The following is a 14932-nucleotide window of genomic DNA, read 5'->3' as shown; positions in this document are numbered from 1 at the left end:
ACTGATTCCTGAACAACACAGGGGAAAGGAGCAAAAGTCTAAATCTGAAAGTTTTTAGGAAGGGAGTACTTGGCAGATGGGTGATTTTAAAATGTGATGCCATGAATTCTTTTGCAACTTGATAACACATCAGCACTGCCCACACATTCTAGAAACCATGTGAATGAAGAAGGCTGTCATTAGAGCTGAAAATTGCATTGTGATTTTGGCAATGGTTCACTCTTAGGCCAGGTTCAGATTTCCCAGTTTCTGAACTCTAACCAGTAATTGCTATTACTGTGTTTGGGAGATGACTGCTGGAGATTGTGGCAAAAAGATAGAATTCTCTGCCTTTTAAGGCATCTTAATCACAATTTTGGCAGCATGGAAGCCTTCAACTTAGTAAACTGAGCAGCCATTTCCATAGCAGAGAAATAAGCTACTGTTTGATTCAGAGATGGAGCTTTCAGCTGTTGTTTGTTGACCTGAGCCGAGGGAAACAAGATGACAGATTGGACAAGCAGCACACTATGCAATTTATGCCCTTCATGGACTGTCAAGCATTAATTTAATTTAATTTTAATCATTACCATCTGGTACTTATATAGCAAGTCAGGCCCAGATAGATATTTCCTTATCTTGAATTGGTGAATAGAGCTGTGTTTTGGCCTGCAGCCATGTTCATACACCCCAAGGAAGGGGCAAGAACACTGTGGAAGGGTAGATTTGTATGAATGCCACGCATGCAGCTATCACCAGCCCTGAATGCTATAAAAGGGACCTGTTGGTGCTAGTCCCACCATGGTTCATGGCCCCTTCTCCTGTCCCACTCATGGAGGCATAAATGCTCAGTCATGTCTTTGTCTTTGTATTCCTTGACATTGAGAATGGGAACTGGCTGGGGATGCTCTCTGGATGAATTGAGGCATCTGACTCTGTGGCTTAAACCTCTTAAGCAGGTAAAGTGACCAGTAGCCACATTTAATATGTTCATTAGGAAATTAGTAAGCACTGATGACCTTTGAGTTTCCATTACTCTGAGCATCTGTTATTTTTTGTGTCAATCATGGTGCCAGACCCAGTAGGGAATATGGAAGAAGTATAAAGCAACATTCCTGTCCTAGAAGCCAACTCAGTCCCAGGAGGGATTCTTTTTTCTTCTCAGTCCTCAGACTGAACCTCAAGTTGTTGGTGGCTGGTAGGGAGTAGAAAGGTTGCCAGTGAAGTCCCAGAGGAGTAAGGGAGGAAGAGTGGATGAGAAAGCCCTCCATGTTCCTGAATTTTAATCTTTTCATGCAAAATAGCTTGGTGCCCAAGAGGCTAAAGGATGCCTTTCAGCAAGCTAGCTCTGGCTTCAGGAGACAAACACTGAGCCCTGTTCATTGCTTTGTGGGCAAAGATCATATGACCTACTTGAGAAAGGACAGCAAGTTTCCGCCTTTTCTTTGAAAACAGAAACAGGTCTTTTTTCCCCTGATTTCCTGCAGCAATGTTAAATACATGCTTATTATCCCCAAAATCAGATAATACAGAAAAGTAGAAAGTAAACACTTGGTCACACACAGAGATGACTGTTAATATTTTAGTATACACATCTTTATACACACACACCATATATATATGTATATATACACACAAATAGTGTATATATATGTGTGTGTGTGTATATATATATATACACGTGTGTGTGTGTATATGTACACACACACACATATATACACACATATATTTTTTTAAATTGGATCATGCTATAGGTAAGGAAAAGCAAAATCTCTTGCCATGTGATTTCCTTCTCCAATCAGATGTCAGTATGACCAGAAAGAACATTCAGGGGCTTCAAGCAAGGAAAGAGAGAGAGTGGCATTGCAAAATTTGCCACTTCAAATTTCAAGGCTGGATGTTGTTTCCAGCTCAAGCTGTGTCTCTCCAACCCACCTCTTGGCAACTGCCAAGGACAGACTTGCCAGCCCTTCTGAGATATGAGGCCACCTCTAGTCAGGATATGAATCTTGTTTCTTTCTATGAAACATTACATTTTTCCTTTGAAAAAAGTAACAGAAAACACTGTTCATCATGGAGGGAGAGAGGCAAATACAGCATGGAAGAAACATTTTCAAGAGTTAAAATAGAGCATGGTAAAGAAAGAGAATCACTTCCTGCCCTCTTTTCTGACTATAAGAAGTTTAAACCATATTTTAGATTTTTCTTTATGTTAAAAGAGAAGATTATTCATACAAAACTCATTTTGATCTATGTGCATCAAAATTAAATGGACGTGATCTACAAGTGTGTTTTGCACCAGGTCAGGATGAGATTGCAGCTATCTCCTTGAGGAGATTCCAAAACCTTCTGGAGAGAGACCAGAGAATAGAGGCCCACAGAGCCAGGCCACGTAAGGAATGGTGGAGTAAGCCAGGTGTGTTTCCATGGAGAAGGGGGTAGTCTTAGTTTAATGGGAAGGTGGGCTGGACATACTTTTTATTCTTCTGGAAGCTAGAACTGGAATGAAAAGATCAAAAGCGTTATGAGGTACAGAACTGACACATGAGATTTGGGAAGGTGGAGAAGAAAAAGGAGTGAAGACAGCTAATATTTATTGAGCACCTACTATGTGTCAGAAGTTGAGCTAATTCCTTGTATTATCTTATTTAATCTTCACAGTAATCTTAAGAGGTAGATAATATTGCTGGTATTTTCTAGCTAAGGAGAGTAAGATTCAAAAAAGTTAAGTAACTTGCACAAAGTTGCATAGCTGTTAAGTGGCAGAACCAGGTTTAAATTCACATTTGTTTGGCTCCCCTACATCACACTCTCTAAAAATGGCATGGGCGAGCTTCCTGAGCTAATGTGTTCCTGGGTACCTGGTTGCATTCAGGAAAAGACTAGATGGTTATTTGTTGGGGATGTTCTTCAAGGGATTTGTGCATTGGTATAGAGCTTCAACACATGGTTTCTAAGGGCCTTTCTAACTGTATGTTCTAACAAGGTCCCTCTAAAACATATCACTCTTGCTTGTCTTCAGGATACCTACTGGGGGCATGATTTGAATTTTATTTTTGGCTAAGGCATCATCCTCAGAAAACGAAACTGAAGATAAATCCCCATAAATGTTCTCTTGGAGGACCAACTCCAGCAGACATTGTTGGTATGGTACTCATACCCCCTCAGCACTCACCATGCCCATACATGCCCATGCAAGCTCCGCCTCCTGAGTTCCCGCCATTCTCCCGCCTCAGCCTCCCGAGTAGCTGGGACTACAGGCGCCCGCCACCACGCCCGGCTAATGTTTTGTACTTTTAGTAGAGACGGAGTTTCACCGTGTTAGCCAGGATGGTCTCGATCTCCTGACCTCATGATCCATCCGCCTCGGCCTCCCAAAGTGCTGGGATTACAGGCGTGAGCCACCACGCCCGGCCGAAACAACTCTTCTTACTTCATAACTGCCTGGTGCAAGGTGGTCCCTTGTCTAAAGCATAACAGCTCAGAACTAAACTCAGCACCCCTTACAGTTTCTTTTAGAAAAATGACAAATACACAGAAACCATTTTACTGTTTGTGTAACATCAGTTTTCAGGTGAGTTCAGTTTGGATGACAGGTTCTTAAGCAGCAATTTCACAGCCTGTCAGTTTTTTGGTTGCTAGGGATATTTTGACTTTTAAGTACTTGTGTGAAGCTATTTAAAAAATCAGTATGTGGTTCCAATATGGGGAATGCTGTCAAACGGAGTAGAGGGTCAGATAAAAGATGTAAATGCTTTCTTATCTAGAGCTTTGGACCTGATTTGGCTGGTATGTGTACAAATGAGACCCCTGATGAGAGTGACAGAGTTTCAGGGATGGTAAAGGAGACTACAGATGTAGGTTCCAAAACCCCTGTATTCCCTGTAAATAGAAGTAACAAGGAAGAATAAATATAGGTTAATACCTATAAGCTGGTCTTCATCTTATCTATTAGATTCCTGGTTAAAAACAAAAAAAGGTTCTGATTGGGATTCCTCATTACCACTGAATTCTGATACCTTCCAAGGTCAAGCAGGGTAGCAAGCTGGTGCTGGACACTGTACACGCCCTACCCAAATTCCCTTCTCCCTGTTTGATATGCTCAGCACCCAATTTCAGTGTGCTTTTCTGCTAGTTACTAGCACCTGTGGCCTTCTTTGGTGTCTTTCTCTTGGGCTAATGGAGTTGCTTCACTTGTACATACCTCCCATGTACCCTGGGGTTTTTTTTTTTTATCACCCTGGGGAGGCCCACAACCATGGGGCGAGAATATAAAAGCCCAGTTCCCTTGTCTCATGTTGAAATAAACTCTAGGTGTGATTTGCACTCCAGAGCTCCACCTTGGGATCATGGCTAAGCTGTGACATTTCCTGACATTGAAGCTTTGTTTATTGGCTTCTTGCTCTGTCCTGCTTTCCCTACTTTGTTGTGGTCTCCCTGTGGGAGCACTTCCCTAATAAATCACTTGCACAGGAATCCTCATATCAGGGACTGCTTCTGGAGAATCTGATCAAAGATTCTCAAGGCATCCCAAGGTCTATATTTGAGTGAAAGGGAAGGTGAATTTTACCACTCACAAGTAATGTTTCAGAGTCTTACCCTATCCTACAAAATAGGCACTCATTTTTTTTTTTCTGTAATGGATGATTATCTTGGTCCGGAGAACTAAGAAAACATACTTCTGCCACCTTTGCACTGCTCCTCCTGCTTCCACAACCATCAGTGCCTCAGGAGGCATTGTTGATGCCTGCTTAACCAAGGGAAGTAAGAGGAGCTGCCTTTGCTTGTGCTCTAAATGCCTTGATCTTGAACACTCAAAGCTGTGCTTTTGTGCTTGAAAGGGTATAGCCACCTACAGAGGGTGATTCAGCAAAACAGGTCTGCAGTGAGAAAACTTGGATCAAAAACATATTGGCATCTGCTTCTGATACTTACTGGGGTTTGAGAGGATCTCTACAATTTTATTCCGAAACTGATCGATCATATAGCACCATTTTTTGAGTTCTTTCTACTTGTTTGGCAGCATTTTCTTGTGCATTTTATCATTCAACCTTTGTAGCATACTTGTGAGATATTAACATCTCCATTTTATAAGCAAGAAAGCTGAGGCTAATAGAAGTTATATTACCTGCCTAAGTTCACACTCGTAGTGACGAAGCTGGGTTTTGAGCCTACCTTGGTCTCGTTCTAACGGCGGTGTGCTTAACTACCCCCAGAATATGGCTCTGATATTGGCTCTTTTTTTTTTCTAAAGTAATGAGGGAAAGATTTGTCAACATTTGCACAAGGCAGAAACCTATCTCATCTGGAAAGGTTTATACAGACATTTTTCTCTTCCAAGAGGAATAAGTAAATGTATAGGAAATTGAAATATATTAAATGAGCCTGACATGCTGCAATACGGATAATATTTTATATGATGAAGTTTTCTCTAAGCTTAGCATTTCCTTATTATAAGGTCAATATGATGATTAATGGTTTATGTACAAGGTAGAAAACAATCATTTTCTTTGCAGTCATTTGGAGCGTATTGCATCTGGTTTAATTTATCTCTTATTTAGTTACCTGCTAGGGTTGTTCTTGGGTTTGAATTTTTGTTTTTCCTCCTCCTCTATACTGCCAGCCTTTTTTATGCCCTAGAACCAAGGCCAGGAAGACTGTAGAACTATGTATTCATGTTTTATCCAGTTAATTCCCCCCCAGGATTGAAAAATGTGACTCTTCCTGAATATTAACAGTTTTTGCAAACTTAAAATGCAGTATGAGAATACTTTTGGACTACAACCATCCATGAAATTAAAAGTGACAATATATCCTGTATTTAGATAAAGGATATGTGTTCATATTTTACCTTAAGCAGTAAAGGAAGACTCCAGGCTTCTTTTTGTAATTTTAAGATGTCAGTTTTCAGCAACAGAGAAAATACAAATTGAAAGTTGCTGGAAAAAAACTGAATTTTCATTTTTATTTAGTGCAAAGTCCAAAGTTCAAAGCAAAACTCTCTTCTCTAGGGTTCAAATCTTATTTACCCTGAATAGAATATGCCTTCTTGTTTGTTAGAAAATACACAAAAGTAGGCCGGGCGCGGTGGCTCAAGCCTGTAATCCCAGCACTTTGGGAGGCCGAGATGGGCGGATCACGAGGTCAGGAGATCGAGACCATCCTGGCTAACACGGTGAAACCCCGTCTCTACTAAAACTACAAAAAATTAGCCGGGCGAGGTGGCGGGCGCGTGTAGTTCCAGCTACATGGGAGGCTGAGGCAGGAGAATGGCGTGAACCCGCGAGGCAGAGCTTGCAGTGAGCTGAGATCTGGCCACTGCACTCCAGCCTGGGCGACAGAGCGAGACTCTGTCTCAAAAAAAAAAAAAAAAAAAAAAAAAGAAAATACACAAAAGTGTTCTAATTGTGAAACAGCACCAGACAAGTGGTATTTAGGAAAATAAAATACTAAGCATGGACTCACAAAGCCAGAAGAGACCCTGTGAGAACATCTTCCAACAGGAAATAGCCAACTCATTCAACTTATATGGATTATTTTCTATTTTGGTAGGATTTATCAATCTATATTTTTCATCTTTTGCACTCATTCACATGATGTTTCAGTTAATGGAGCAAGGTCCTGAATCCTAAGAAGCCACCAGTACCTAACAAAACACCTGGTACCTATGCCATTCAATAGAACTTTCTAGAAGAAATAATTGAGTCAATGAATAAAAAATATAAAGTGATGAATAGAAAATTTATGATAGGGTTCTTACTGGTATGATTAAGTAATAAAATGGAAACAAACCATGGTCAAGTTCAATGTTTTACAAACTCTATTCATAGTATAGATTTTCTTTTCCTTCTCAATGGGTAAGGTGACCATGTAATATATACTGCAAACAAGGACCCTTTTGAAAGGGAAAGGGGCGCTATTAATCATTATACCAAGACAACAGGACCACTCTGCACAAACTGTAACTAATGGTCACTCCCAATGAGGGATTAGGAGCAGGAAAAAAATATGTGTATAAACCTCTAAATTTAAAAACAAGGGAGTTTCAACTCACAAATGAAGATTTAGAGGGATTTCACTATGAGTACTTTTGATGTTCTTATCTCATCTTAGAATTATGGTAAAAATGGCCGGGCGCGGTGGCTCAAGCCTGTAATCCCAGCACTTTGGGAGGCCGAGGCGGGCGGATCACAAGGTCAGGAGATCGAGACCACAGTGAAACCCCGTCTCTACTAAAAATACAAAAAATTAGCCGGGCGCGGTGGCGGGCGCCTGTAGTCCCAGCTACTCAGGAGGCTGAGGCAGGAGAATGGCGGGAACCCGGGAGGCGGAGCTTGCAGTGAGCCGAGATCGCGCCACTGCACTCCAGCCTGGGCAACAGCGTGAGACTCCGTCTCAAAAAAAAAAAAAAAAAAAAAAAAAAAAAAAAAAAAAGAATTATGGTAAAAATGAGCCAAATGACAAATAAAGACTTCTTTCTAACAATTAGGAAAGAAAGAGGAATTAAATTGTTATCAAAAGCTACAGGGAGAACTACAAAACACTGGTAAAATAAATCATAGAAGTCAAACACAAAAAATAGAAAAACATCTGCTCATGGATTGGAAGAATCAATACTGTTAAAATGACCATACTGCCCAAAGCAATATACAGATTTAATGTACCCCCATCAAATTACCAGTGTCATTTTTCAAAGAATTAGAAAAAAGCAATCCTAAAATTTACATAGAACCAAAAAAAGGGCCCAAACAGCCAAAGCAATCAAGCAAAAAGAACAAAGCTATAGGTATCACATTACCTGACTTCTAATTATACTACAAGGCTATAGTAACCAAAACAGCATGGTACTGGTACAAAAATAGACACATAGATCAGTGAAACAGAATTGAGAACCCAGATATAAAGCCACATACCTATAATCAACTGATCTTTGCCAAGTCAACAAAAATATACACTAGGGAAAGGACACTATATTCAATAAATGGTGCTGGAAAAATTGGATAGCCATATGTAGAAGAATGAAACTGGACCCATATCTCTCAATATATACAGAAATTAGCTCAAAAGATGGATTAAAGACTTAAATGTAAGATGTGAAACTATAAAAATCCTACAAGAAAATCTAGGAAAAACGCTTCTGGACATTGCCCAAGTCAAAGAATTTATGACTAAGTCCTCAAAAGCAAATGCAACTAAAACAAAAATAGAAAAATGGGTTTTGATTAAACTAAAATGCTTCTGCACAGCAAAAAATAATCAATGGAGTAAACAGGCAACCTGCAGAATGAGAGAAATATATTTGTGAACTATGCTTCCAACAAAGGACTAATACCCAGAATGTATGTGGAACTCCAAAAATCCAACAAGAAAAAAAACAAATAACCCCATTAAAAGTGGGCAAAGAATATGAACAGACATTTCTCAATAAAAAACATACAAGCAGCCAACAAATATATGAAAATGCTCAACATCACTTATCATCAGAGCAATGCAAATTTAAACCACGTTGAGATTCCCCTCTCACACCAGTCAGAATGGCTATTACTAAAAAGTCAGAAAAACAAGAGATGTTAGAGAGGATGCAGAGAAAAGGGAACTCTCATACACTGTTGGTGGAAATGTAAATTAGTACAACATCTATGGAAAACAGAATGGAGATTTCTGAAAAGCTAAAAATAGAACTACCAAGATCCAGCAATCCTATTACTAGGTGTCTACCCAAAGAAAAATAAATTGTGATATCAAAAAAACACCTGCACTCCTATGTTTATCACAGCATTATCCACAATAGCAAAGTCATGGAATCAACCTAAGTGTCCATCAGTGGATGGTTAGAAAAAGAAAATGTGTTGTATCTACACCATGGAATACCACATAGACATAAAAAGAAATCATGTCTTTCCCAGCAACATGGATAGCCCTAGAGGCAATTATCTTAAGTAACTCAGAAACAGAAAATCAAATACCACATGCTCTCACTTAGAAGTGGAAGCAAAATAATGGATACACATGGACATATAGAAGGAAACAGCAGACACTTGGAACTCCAAAGTGGGGAAGGAGGGTGGTGAGGGTTGAAAAATTACCTATTGGGAACAAAGTTCACTATCCAGGTGATGGGTATCCTAAAAGCCCAGACTTAACCACTATGCAATATATCCATGTAACAAAAGTACATTTGTAGACCTTTAATCTATTTTAAAAATTACATTTCTTTAAGAAATTTGAATATGTACAATGTTACTAATAAACCAGGGTCCTGGCTGAATGATATCATCAAAATAAATCTTATATGCAAAAAAAAAAAAAAAAAAGCTAGGCTGAGAGATTCTGCGCCCTGTGATCCCGCCCCAACCCCACAAAGTCCCACTCTCCCCACCCCGCCTCTCCCTACCCTCCCCACCCCGCCTCTCCGCATGCTGCCTCTCCCCACCCTCTAACCCTGCATCTCCACTCACAACTTCCGTGACTATCTGCTCAACTATCTCTGGCTTCTGGGACCAGCCAAAGCTTTTGTCGTTAGTTCCTGGTTGCCCGCCAACCATGAGCACCCAGAGCCGCCAAAAGTATACCGCTGGGGTGGAGGCCGCTATTGACCGCCTGATCAACATGCATCTGCAGGCCTCCTACACTTACCTCTCTCTGAGCTTCTATTTCGAAGGCGACGACGTGGCTCTCAAGGGCGTGGGCCACTTCTTTCGCAAGTTGGCTGAAGAGAGATGCGAGAGCGCCAAGCATCTTTTGGTGCAGAACCAGCGCAGCAGCTGCGGCCTCTTCCAAGGTGAGCAGAAGCTGCTCCGAGATGAGTGGAGTGGCAGCCTGGCCGCCATAGAAGCCACCCTGGCCCTGGAGAACCTGAACCAGCCCTTTTTGGATCTACATACCCTGGGTTCTGCCAACACAGACCCCAGTCTCTGTGATTTTCTGGAAAAGCACTTCCTAGACCGAGAGGTGAAACTCATCAAGAAGATGGGCGACTACTTCACCAACCGCCGCGGGCTGGCCAGCCCTCAGGCCAGGCTGGCGGAGTATCTCTTCAGAAGGCTCAAGGATGACTGGGAGCTTCCAGAGCCCAGCAACTTTTGAGGTGCCCCTCTGCGTTCTTCTGGCTTCCGGATTTCGGCCTGAGCTTCTCAACATCCAGAAGTACTCACCAAGCCATGGACCGCATGGAAACAATAAAAGGTTCTTTTTAAAAAAAAAAAAAATGCTAGGCTGAGAGGGAAAAAAATGTTTGCAGAATAGCATGAAGGATCTGCAGTCTGTTTAATGCTCTAGAGTTTTTAAGAAATTGTTCTTTTGTGAGTCACGTGTGTATTTTAAGGATTGATAAAACTGCATTTTGTCTGTCAAGAAAAATACAGTTTCTTATTCACAAAATGTTGCATACAGTTTTAGTGGTTTAATAATTTCTCTGGGCCGGGCTTGGTAGCTCAAGCCTGTAATCCCAGCACTTTGGGAGGCTGAGACGGGCGGATCACGAGGTCAGGAGATCGAGACCATCCTGGCTAACCCGGTGAAACCCCGTCTCTACTAAAAAATACAAAAAACTAGCCGGGCGAGGTGGCGGGCGCCTGTAGTCCCAGCTACTCGGGAGGCTGAGGCAGGAGAATGGCGTGAACCTGGGAGGCGGAGCTTGCAGTGAGCTGAGATCTGGCCACTGCACTCCAGCCTGGGTGACACAGCGCGAGACTCCGTCTCAAAAAAATATATATATATATATTTCTCTGAGGCCATTCTGGGTACTGGATTGTTCTGTTATTCTTGGTTTTGCCCAGCAGAGCAGAGAGGCGAGTATCTAGAATATATCACATTGTATCCACCCCAAACCCCTAAACTCATGATAAAATTTCTTTTCCTGATTTTTCAAGTTAATGCGATGCCATCTGCCTTTTCAGAGAAATGCAGTAAGAGCCCTGTGAAATTCATCTTTGCATCTCCCATTTGGTTGCTACAGAGAACACTGGCTGTTACATCACATGCTGACCTCTTTATGAAGCCTCTCAAGAGAAATTTCGTTCTGGTCTTAGTATTAGGAATACCAGTGCTTCACTTGGATAATTGGTTTGTTTTTGTTTTACAGACACTGTAAGTGATGTAACTAATTAAGTTTCCTTTTCTAGACTGCCTGCTAGAAAGCTTAGAGACAAATTTGTAGTCTACCCAGAGTAAATGAGTAGAATTGTATAAGTATTTTAGTATGAGCTTCATTCTTGTCCCATTTGTTATTCATTTCTTGGTGTATGTTATGGATCCTTTGAAGCCACCTTAAACCCTCTCTGGAACAAGGCTGTGTTTAAGTAGATAAATAAAGTAAATTTTTAAAATGCAGATTTAAAAAAATGGCTCTGTGGTTCATTTTAGAGAAAAGGGAAGACAATTTTAAGGAACACTAAGAGAGCCAAAGCGATTAGAATGGAGGTGGGTCAGATGGAGGTTAAATTACGGAAGCCAAGAGAGGAGAAGCACCAGAGTAGCATTTTATTTAAAATGTATTTCATTTTTCTGGCCAGTTATTTCCTCCTAAATCCATACATTTGTATCCCACAGATAGTAATAGGTGTGTAATGTTTTCTTTGCACTTTGAAAAGCTGGAGTTACAACTTTTTCTCAAACCTCAAAAGTGAGAAGAAAAATTAATTATTTTCCTACAGTTCCTTTGCTTCCTGAAGCAGGAAGACCAGAAGCATGCTATCCTTTCTTTTATCATGGAAGGGTTAGAGTCATAGGAAGAATATTTTGCAGAGATTGGGACAACTATTTTGCTTAGTTAAGGAGAAAACTGTATCTTCCTGTTTTCATGCAAAATATTTTGATAATAAAAAAGAATATACTGGCAACTGTTTCCCTAGAGAAAGTTTTTTTCATTTGCTGGTTGTTGGCAGTAAGAGATATACAGAAGCAGTTAACAATTGTTTTCAGATTTGGATTAAAAACTCATATTTCTGTACTTAAAATATGTACTTAAAGTTATTTTCAAATTAGCACACAAATAAAAACACATAAATCTGACTGAGAAAAAAAATCACCTAGCCCTGTGAGACCAATTGAAAGGCTGTAATTTGAGGTAAAATGTTTGTGAAGAAGGATGAGAAAATTTATTTCCAAATAATACACAGTATTTGTCAAACCATTAGTTATTATGTTTTTTAATGTCAAGAATGGGGATGTAGAATAAAGCTTTATTAAAGTCTCCCAAGTAGGCTAAACTGTTCTTTGGTCATCAAATAATTCTTGGAAAACACTTACTTTCTAATGACTTAAGGTTCTCGGCAAATTTATTTGTGGAAGATGGGAATTTGATGACATTAAATTTCAAGAGATTAATTTGGAAACAAGTCCCACAGTGATTTCCTCTATGGATAAACAGTGTGTGTGTGTGTGTGTGTGTGTGTGTGTGTGTACTTGCACAGAGAATTATAATAATTCTCGTATGACCAAGTTCCTTATACCAGCCTTCAAGATTCTTTTTTTTTTTTTTTTTGAGACGGAGTCTCGCTCTGTCACCCAGGCTGGAGTGCAGTGGCGCGATCTCGGCTCACTGCAAGCTCCGCCTCCCGGGTTCACGCCATTCTCCTGCCTCAGTCTCCTGAGTAGCTGGGACTACAGGCGCCCGCCACCACGCCCGGCTAATTTTTTGTATTTTTAGTAGAGACGGGGTTTCACCGTGGTCTCGATCTCCTGACCTTGTGATCCGCCCGCCTCGGCCTCCCAAAGTGCTGGGATTACAGGCGTGAGCCACCGCGCCCGGCCCTGCCTTCAAGATTCTTCTTGGTTTACCCTGTATAATTTATTAATACCTTTTAAATTGAATTTTCTATTACTTTCCCATTGTTGAAGTTTTGGGGGTGCCAATTACTCATCCTTCCTTTCATCCAAGAAGCCAGACTGGAATCAAGATAGCTTTGCTGATGGTAAAGCCAAATTGGAGAATGTGTGAGGGCTTCCTACTGCCACCCCCTGAATTAAACAAACCTCACGGAGACTCAGGGGAATGCTGGCAGCCCAAGGGAAGTGGGGAGTGCTTGGCAGGCCCATTGCCTTGTCATTGCAGTGCCCCCGTGCCCTGATTAATAAGCACCAATAGTCACTGGGCTCTGAGAGTTCTTCATATTCACCCTACTACTTCTCATGGATTAGAAGTGTGATAAAGGTCTCCTGCAAATGACTGCAAGATCTCTCTGCTGTAGACAAACTTCTCAGTTTGCTGGTCCCAGGACGTGTAAAGTTCCTTTGATTTCCCTCACCTGGAATGCTTTTCATAGCCTACTTCATTAAATCAAACCCAGCCTGCTTTTCAGCCTAGTTCCAATCTGCCTTCTGTGAAATTTTCCCTGACCAACTCAACCCAGTCATCTGGCATGGATTCACCTTGTTTGTTTGTTTGTTTGTTTGTTTGTTTGTTTGTTTGTTTTGTTCTCCAAATATTTATTGAGGTCCTACTATATACAAGACAATGTACTCGAAATAATGCTGTTAACAAGACAAAGAAGCTCCTTAACCTAAGGAACATACAGTCTAGTGTTAAAGGCAAATACTAACCAGATAATTCCACAAATAAGCTCTCATGAACTATGGTGAATTCTGTGAAAGAAAAGTTATGGGTAGCCATGAAAAGACCTCATCTGGGGGCCTGATATGGTCTCAAGACAATAGGCGAGGTCTCCATGGAAGAGACTTTGAGTTACATTCTGAAGGATGAATAAGAGTTATGTACACAAGGGGTGGGGGTGGAGGAAGGATGGTGAGGAGCTGTCCAAACAGAAGTAGCAGCATGTGCAAAGACCCCCAGGTAGGAGAGGGCACAGTGCATCTGAGGACCCGAAAGAAGACCAGAGTGGCTGACAGCAGAGAGCAAACAGGAGAGGGGCTTGAGATGAGGTGGGAGAAGGTGTAGGTAAGGACTTTGGCCTTTATCCTAAGAGAAGTAGTGAGCTATTGGAGGTTTCTGAGCAGGGGACTGATATGATAAGATTTGTACTTTATAATCACTCAGAGTGCCCTGTGGAGAATGAACTAGAGAGGGCCGGAGAGGAAGTGGAAAGACTAACATGGAAGATAAAGGTATAGGGAGAGGAATAGAGAGAAAATAAGAGAATGGGAGCATGTAGCCCTATGTTGGTTGAGAGGTAGTACAGTAGAGCATAAAAACAGTGGCTCTGAAACCAAACTGCCCAGCTTTGTGCCCTGGCTTTGCCACGTACTGTCTGACCTTAAGCAGATTACCTAAGTGTTCTCAGTTTCCTGATCTGCAAAACGGGGATAATACCTGTCTACTTCTTAGGTTATGTGAGGGTCAAATGATGAATATATATTTAAAAACTTAGAACAGTGCCCAGCACACAGTAACTTCTTATTAAATGTTGTGGCTACTCTGTTAAACACAAATTATGCCTAGAACCACAGAATGGTTTTTCTCACTAACCAAAACAAAAACAAAACATTCTTCTGCTTGATGATGCGCATTCAAACTGTTTTATTTATGTATTTGTTAACTTATTAATTTCTTAGAGATGAAGTCTCACTATGTTTCCCAGGCTACATGCAAACTCCTGGGCTCAAGCGATCCTCCTGTCTCAGCCTCCCAAGCAGCTGGGACTACAGGAATGTGCACCATACCTATGCTCAAACTTTTTTAATAACAGTGATATTGCAGGAGAGTCCACAAAATGGACAACAATGGCCTTGAAGGAAATACAGATCTCAGAAGGGTATTTTTAACAGAAATGCCCTTGAAGGAAGCACATGTCATTCCTGGGAAATTTATGGTTGGCTTCACCACCAGCCTGCTTTATTCATTGTGGCTCCCCCTCTTTGCCCTTCTTAAGCCATTGCTCTGCCTGGTTTTAAGCACGGACTCAGTCAACACTGGGTTCTGAATATTTTCTTGGGGACAAGGAAGTCCATGCATCAACCATAGGCTTCATTCCAGGACTGGCCCCCTGATATTTCA

General features: G+C 41.1%; 1 protein-coding gene across 1 annotated transcript in view; it reads left to right on the top strand.

Annotated features, from left to right (window-relative positions):
- The window catches only part of DYNLT3 (dynein light chain Tctex-type 3), a 752500-nt gene that overhangs the window by 189513 nt on the left and 548055 nt on the right, over positions 1-14932 (top strand). The gene's annotated exons all lie outside the window — the stretch shown is intronic.

The sequence above is a fragment of the Macaca thibetana genome, chromosome X (assembly GCF_024542745.1).
Source record: "Macaca thibetana thibetana isolate TM-01 chromosome X, ASM2454274v1, whole genome shotgun sequence".
In the NCBI taxonomy this organism is placed as follows: Eukaryota; Metazoa; Chordata; class Mammalia; order Primates; family Cercopithecidae; genus Macaca; species Macaca thibetana.
Note: the sequence above shows the minus strand (reverse complement) of the source record. Positions and strands in the feature narration are given on the sequence as shown.